Source organism: Salvelinus sp. IW2-2015, linkage group LG32, assembly GCF_002910315.2.
Source record: "Salvelinus sp. IW2-2015 linkage group LG32, ASM291031v2, whole genome shotgun sequence".
In the NCBI taxonomy this organism is placed as follows: Eukaryota; Metazoa; Chordata; class Actinopteri; order Salmoniformes; family Salmonidae; genus Salvelinus; species Salvelinus sp. IW2-2015.
The window spans coordinates 34966135-34973631 of record NC_036871.1 but is presented as its reverse complement, the minus strand read 5'-3'; the positions used below and the strand labels follow the sequence as shown (position 1 = coordinate 34973631).

At 42.4% G+C, this 7497-nt stretch overlaps 1 long non-coding RNA gene and 1 pseudogene across 1 annotated transcript in view; both read left to right on the top strand.

Moving 5' to 3' along the window:
- The first annotated feature begins 1027 nt into the window (after positions 1 to 1027).
- Positions 1028 to 7497, top strand: part of LOC139023442 (uncharacterized) — a 65250-nt gene continuing 58780 nt past the window's right edge. Inside the window, exon 1 of the long non-coding RNA XR_011474563.1 lies at positions 1028 to 1099. This is a non-coding gene — a long non-coding RNA (uncharacterized lncRNA). The remainder of the gene's footprint in view (positions 1100 to 7497) is intronic.
- Positions 1679 to 7497, top strand: part of LOC139023504 (cyclic AMP-responsive element-binding protein 3-like protein 3-B) — a 9663-nt pseudogene continuing 3844 nt past the window's right edge.

Sequence of the window (7497 nt, the reverse complement as noted above, 5' to 3'; positions counted from 1 at the left end):
ACAGCCAAAGAGATCCCAGAGAGACCATCACACTCTTCTAGCTAAGTTGAACTCTTTTTGTTGGTGCATAACATAACAGCAGGCTCTAATCCCTCGGCAATACCTGATGGGAAATAGATGCAAAGAGTGTAAGGCCCACACTCAAAAAGAGATCCAAGTGCACTATACTGTTTTTTTGTGTGTGTGGGACTGTTTCTTTTTTAAGTAAATAAAGCCAAAGCCCTTTTAGTCTGAACTAGGACAATTCACAGGCAGTAGGAGATTACAACACATTATAGTCATCCTGCTTTCTGAGGCAGTCATAATAATAGGACACTTACTGTACAATACAGTGCTAAACCTCCAAGTTAACAGGCCACTTTGACCCATCAAGTGACCATATCTATATCAGAGGTCAAGGGAAAAGACTGACGCGTAAAAAAAACTAAAATCTCAGATAACGTGTCACGTCCTGACCATAGAAAGCCTGTATTTTCTATGGTAGAGTAGGTCAGGGCGTGACTAGGGGTTTTAGTCTAGTTTATTATTTCTATGTGGGGTTCTAGGTTTAATTTTCTATGTTGGGGTTTGTGTATGATTCCCAATTAGAGGCAGCTGGTATCGTTGTCTCTAATTGGGGATCGTACTTAATTTGTATTTTTTCCACCTGTGGGTTATGGGATATTGTTTATGTTTAGTTGCCTGTTAGCACTGCATTGTCGTCACGGTTCGTTTATTCTTTATTGTTTTTTGTTTTCTAAGTTTCACTTTCTAATAAAATATGTGGAACTCTACCTACGCTGCGCCTTGGTCCATACATCCTTCAAACAACGATCGTGACATAACAATGCTTTTTAGAGACTGAATTCCTAAATAAAGTACTCCTTCCATAAAAAACTATTTCTTGAAAGGCGTGCCATGTGCAGTATGAAAATACTTTAATAATCATCTCTGTCACAAAGTTGTTTTTTTTACTAGGAGTGCACGTGATGAATTTGACCCAGTGCAGGAACCAAGCAGGACACAGCCAATGATGATACAGTTGAAGTCGGAAGTTTACATACACCTTAGCCAAATACATTTAAACTCAGTTTTTCACAATTCCTGACATTTAATTATAGTAAAAATTCCCTATCTTAGGTCAGTTAGGATCACCACCTTATTTTAAGAATGTGAAATGTCAGAATAATAGTAGAGAGAATGATTTATTTCAGCTTTTATTTCTTTCATCACATTCCCAGTGGTTCAGAAGTTTACATACACTCAATTAGTATTTGGTAGCATTGCCTTTAAATTGTTTAACTTGGGTCAAATGTTTCGGGTAGCCTTCCACAAGCTTCCCACAATAAGTATGGCGTAAATTTGGCCCATTCCTCCTGACAAGAGCTGTGTAACTGAGTCAGGTTTGTAGGCCCCTTGCTCGCACATGCTTCAGTTCTGCCACAAATGTTCATAGATTGAGTCAGGCTTGTTGATGGCCACTCAATACCTTGACTTTGTTGTCCTTACCATTTTGCCACAACTTGGAAGTAATGCTTGGGTCATCTCCATTTGAAGCACCCATTTGCGACCAAGCTTTAACTTCCTACTGGATGTCGTCAGATGTTGCTTCCATATATCCACATAACTTTCCTCCCTCATATTGCCATCCTATTTTGAAGTGCCACCAGCCCCTCCGGCAGCAAAGCACCCCCACAACATGATGCTGCACCCCCGCTGCTTCACGGTCTTCGATGGTGTTCTTCCGGCTTGCAAGCCTCGACCTTTTGCATCCAACATAAACAATGTCACTTATGCCATTTTTTTCATCAAGACCAGAGGACATTTCTTTCAAAATGTACCAATCTTTGTCCCCATGTGAGGTGCAAACCATAGTCTGGTTTTTTTATGGCGGTTTTGGAGCAGTGGCTTCTTCCTTGCTGAGCTGCCTTCAGGTTATGTCGATATAGGACTCGTTTTACTGTGGATATAGATACTTTTGTACCTGTTTCTTCCAGCATCTTCACAAGGTCCTTTGCTGTTGTTCTGGGATTGATTTGCACTTTTCGCACCAAAGTATGTTCATCTCTAGGAGACAGAACGCGTCTCCTGCCTGAGCGGTATGACGGCTGCGTGGTCCCATGGTGTTTATACTTGCGTACTATTGTTTGTACTGATGAATGTGGTACCTTCAGGCGTTTGGAAATTGCTCCCAAGGATGAACCAGACTTGTGGAGGTCTGCAATTTTTTTTCTGAGGTCTTGGGTGATTTCTTTTGATTCTCCCATGATGTCAAGCAAAGAGGCACTGAGTTTTAAGGTAGGCCTTGAAATACATCCACAGTTACACCTCCAATTGACTGAAATTATGTCAATTAGCCTATCAGAAGCTTCTAAAGCCATGCCATCATTTTCCAAGCTGTTTAAAGGCACAGTCAACTTAGTGTATGTAAACTTATAACCCACTGGAATTGTGATACATTGAATTATAAGYGAAATAATCTGTCTGTAAACAATTGATGGAAAAATTACTTGTATCATGCACAAAGTAGATGTCCTAACCAACTTGCCAAAACTACAGTTTGTTAACAAGGAATTTGTGGAGTGGTTGGAAAACGAGTTTTAATGACACCAACCTAAGTGTATGTAGACTTCAGACTTAAACTGTATAAAGCCTGGATTGCTGATGCTATGTATTGGCCAATTAGTGGGTTTGAAGCCACCGGTCGGCCATATTGCCACTCCCAAGAAGAAGCAGTCCTCCATAGGAATGAAAGGAATTCTACACTATATCAATTAAATGGACACATTACTTGAGTATTTTCTTGTTGTAGTGGGGACAGTAACATTAGAACTTTGGTCTCCGAGCATCGCAGGTTCAATCCCAGTACAAGGCACTCATTTTGTAATTTCATACAGCAGATGAAAGCAATATGATGGAGCCTCAACTCCCCTGCCACTCTGACTCACCGCCTCTCTTATTCCTGTTTGTCTAAGCTAGATGGGAGTCTGGCCTCTTCCAAGAGAGCAATGGGAATACCCACAACCCCCGGCTGCCCTCTGGTTACCCTCACACTGTAATGGACTTGCTGCTGTCTGGAATAAGATAGAAGGTGAGTCAGAGGGGCAGGGGAGTTCAGGCTCCAACATATTGCCTTCATCTACTGTATGAAATCCATTCAGAACTGATGAAACTGTAACTGTATGTCTAGGTCCTAGGGGAGGAGGCAAGCAGAAGCAGAGGAGAGACAGAGCTGAGACAGAGAGAGCGAAAGGGAGACAGATAGATAGAGAGAGAGAGACGGAGAGAGAGAAGAGAGAGAGAGAGAGACAGAGAGAGAGAAGAAAGAGAGAGGAGAGAGAGAGAGAGAGAGAGAGAGAGAGAGGAGCGAGAGGAGAGAGAGAGATGATACAACGTGATCCAGATGGAGAGTCAGACACAGAGAGAGATGAGTAGACAATAGGACATAACACAGTGTGTGACTGTCTAAAGTCGTGCAGTTATGATTGTCTTTCCTCTCTCCGGTGATTGGCAGGCTCAGTGGGCTCCCAGCATTCCCTGCAGGAGCTGGTCTTAACGAGGATGAGAAGAAGTTGTTGGATAAAGAGGGGGTCCACCTGCCCAGCCAACTGCCCCTTACTAAGGTAGGCTACTACTGGCTTAATGTCCACCTGCCCAGCCAACTGCCGCTGAATTTGGTTACAGTTGAACTTTAAATAACTGTTGTGTACTCTCTCTATATCTCTATATATCTCTCTCTCTATTTTTCTTGTGTCTCTCTCTCTCACTCCACCCCTTTCTCTCTGTCTCCCTGTCTGACAGTGTTTCTTGGATCAGTATGATGAGAGGATTCTGAAGAAGATCCGCAGGAAGATCCTAGGAGAGCAGGAAGAAGAAGAGGGAGTAGTGGACAGTCTGGAGAGCAGGTAAGGACAATGGACAGTCTGGAGAGCGGTAAGCCAATGGACAGTCTGGATAGCAGGTAAGGACAATGGACAGTCTGGAATAGCAGGTAGGACCAATGGACAGTCTGGATAGAAGGTAAGGACCAATGGACAGTCTGATAGGCAGGTAAGGACCAATGGACCGCCGATAACCGGTGGACATCATGCACGGTAAGGAACCAACTGGACAGTCTGGATAGCAGGTAGGACAATGGACAGTTCTGGAGCAGGGTAATGGCAGGTTGGACAGGAAGCCATGGAAATGTCTGGAGAGCAGGTAAAGGACGTAATAAACAGTGAGAGAGGACGTATTAACAGTGAGAGAGGGACGTATTACACAGTGAGAGAGGGACGTATTAACAGTGAGAGAGGACCGTATTAAACAGTCGAGATGATGTGTTAAACAGTGACCAAGTGAGGTATTAAACAGTGAGAGAGGACATATTAAACGAGTGAGAGAGGACGTATTAAACGTGAGAGAGGACGTATTTAACACAGTGAGAGAGGACGTATTACAGTTGAGAGTGGACGTATTAAACAGGCTGCACAGGAGTGATTAAACAGTGAGAGTGGACGTTATTAAGACCAGTGACAGGAGGTATTAAACGGTGAGAAGGAAGGTATTAAACAGTGAGAGAGGACGTACTTAAAGCTGAGAGAGGAAGCTATTAAACAGTGAACAGGAGTGACTTAACAGTGAGAGTGGAACGTATTAAACAGCTGCAGGAGGTAATTAAACGGTGAGAGGAAGGTATTAAAACAGTTGAGAAGACGGACGTATTAAACAGTGAGAAGAGGACCGTATTACAGTGACAGGAGTTATTTACAACAGTACAGGAGGTAATTAAACAGTGACAGGAGGTATCTAACAGTGAGAGAGGACGTATTAAACAGTGAGCAGGGACGTATTAAACAGTGACCAGGAGGTTATTAAACGGTGAAGCAGGAGGTATTACAGTGACAGGAGGTATTAAACAGTGAAGGAGGTATTAACCAGTGACAAGGAGGTTATAAACAGTGAGAGAGGCAACGTATTAACAGTGAGGGTGGACGTTTAAACAGTGACAGGAGGTATTAAAGGTGAAGGGTGATTAAACAGTGAGGAGGAGTATTAAAACAGTGACAGGAGTTATTAAACAGTGACAGGAAGGTATTAACAGGTGACAGGAGGTATTAAAACAGTGGACAGGTGAGGTATTAAACAGTGACAGGAGGTATTAAACAGTGACAGGAGGTTTTATAACAGTGAGAGAGGACGTATTAATCGTGACAGGAGGTATTAACGGTGACAGGAGGTATTAAAACAGTGACAGGAGGTATTAAACAGTGACAGGAGGTATTAACAGTGACAGGAGGTATTAAAACGTGACAGGAGGTATTAAACAGTGACAGGAGGTATTAACAGTGACAGGAGGTATTAAACAGTGGAGAGAGGACGTATTAAAGTGACGGAGGTATTAAACAGTGACAGGAGGTATTAAACAGTGAGAGAGGACGTATTAAACAGTGAGAGAGGACGTATTAAACAGTTGGAGAGAGGACGTATTAAAACAGTGAAGGAGGTATTAAACAGTGACAGGAGTTCTTAAACCAGTGAGAGTGGATGTATTAAACAGTGACAGTAGGTATTAAACAGTGACAGGAGGTATTAATAAACAGTGAGGAGGGAACGTATTAAAACAGTGACAGGTAGTATTAAACAGTGACAGGAGGTTATTAAAAGTGCAGGAGGTTTATAAACAGTGACAGGGGGTTATTAAACAGTGGACAGGGGTATAATAACGTGAGAGAGACGTATTAAAACAGTGACAGAGGTATTAAACAGTGACAGGAGGTTTAAAGTGAGAGAGGACGTATTAAACAGTGACAGAGGTATTAAACAGTGACAGGACGTATTAAACAGTGAGAGAGGACGTATTAAACAGTGACAGGAGTATTAAAAGTGAGAGGACGTATTAAACTGACAGGAGGTTATTAATAACAGTGAGAGGAGGTATTAAAGTGCACAGGAGTTATTAAACAGTGACAGGAGGTATTAAACAGTGAGAGGACGTATCCAAACAGTGACAGGAGTTATTAAACAGTGACAGGACGTATTAAACAGTGAGAGGACGTATTAACAGTGACAGGAGTTATTAAACGGTGACAGGAGGTATTAAACGGTGACAGGAGTTATTAACGGTGAGAGTGGACGTATCAAAACATGACAGGAGGTATTGCAATAAACAGTGAACGGGGGTATTAAACAGTGACAGGAGGTATTAATAAACGTGGCAGAGGACGTATTAAACAGTGACAAGAGGTATTAAACAGTGACAGGAGGTATTAATCAGTGAGAGAGGACGTGATTAAACAGTGACAGAGGGTATTAAACAGTGTGACGGAGGCCGTATTAAACAGTGGAAGAGGACGTTATTAAACAGTGACAGGAGGTATTAAACGTGAGCAGGCGCGTATTAACAGTGACAGGGATACAGTGGGTATAAAAATGACAGAGTATAACGTGACAGGAGGTAAAAAGTAGAGGGATATTAAACAGTTGACAGGAGTTTAATTAGTGAACAGGAGAGTGGTATTAAAACAGTGAGAGAGGACGGTATATAACAGTGACAGGAGTTATTAAACGTGACAGGTACGCTATTAAATCGGTGAGACGGAGGTATTAAACGTGACAGGAGTTATTCAGTGAATGGCAGGTTAGAGTTAGGACGTGATTGCAAACAGTGGACGGTATCTAACAGTGGACAGGAGGTTATTAAACAGTGCAAGGAGAGTATAAACAGTGGAGAGAGGGAGTAATAAAACAGTGACAGGAGGTATTAAAAACAGTGAGAGAGGCGTATTAAACGTGACAGGAGGTATTAAACAGTGAGGATCCTATGGGGAGTATTAAAACAGTGAGGGTGAACAACTGGCAGAGTAATACATATAACAGTGACAGAGGAGTATTAAACAGTGAAAGAAGGATTAACAGGAGGAGGTATTAACAGTGACAGGAGGTATTAAACAGTGACAGGAGTTTATTAAAACAGTGACAGGAAACGTATTAAACAGTGAGGGCCCGTATTAAACAGTGACAGGAGTTGAATTGAGGAAAGATATAGGTACAGGAGGTATTAGAAAACGGTGACAGTGAGGTTAGTTAACGGTGAGAGTGAAGTAATAAAGGCGTAAGGAGGGTGTGACTTAAACAGTGGCACAGGGTGGTATTAAAAGGTGAAGGAGGTATAAACAGTGACAGGAGGTTTATCCAACGTGCCAGGAGGGTATTAAACAGTGAAGGCAGGACGGTATAAAACAGTGAGAGAGGAACGTATAAAACAGTGAGGAGGACGATAACAGGAGGAGGTATTTAAAAAGTAGACGAGGACGTATTAGAGCAGGAATACTAGAGGGAAGAGAGAGAGGGAGAGGATAGACGAGAGAACAGGAGAATGGAGACAGAAAATAAAACACCAAACTAGGTGTTAGGAGGGATGGAGAAAGGAAGAAAAGTAGGTGAATTGATAGCAGAGACTGATGGAGTGTGCTCTCGTGCGCCGTCAGGATAAATAACCTGTAAGTACAGCACAACCTGGCTGTTGCAGATGTAAAG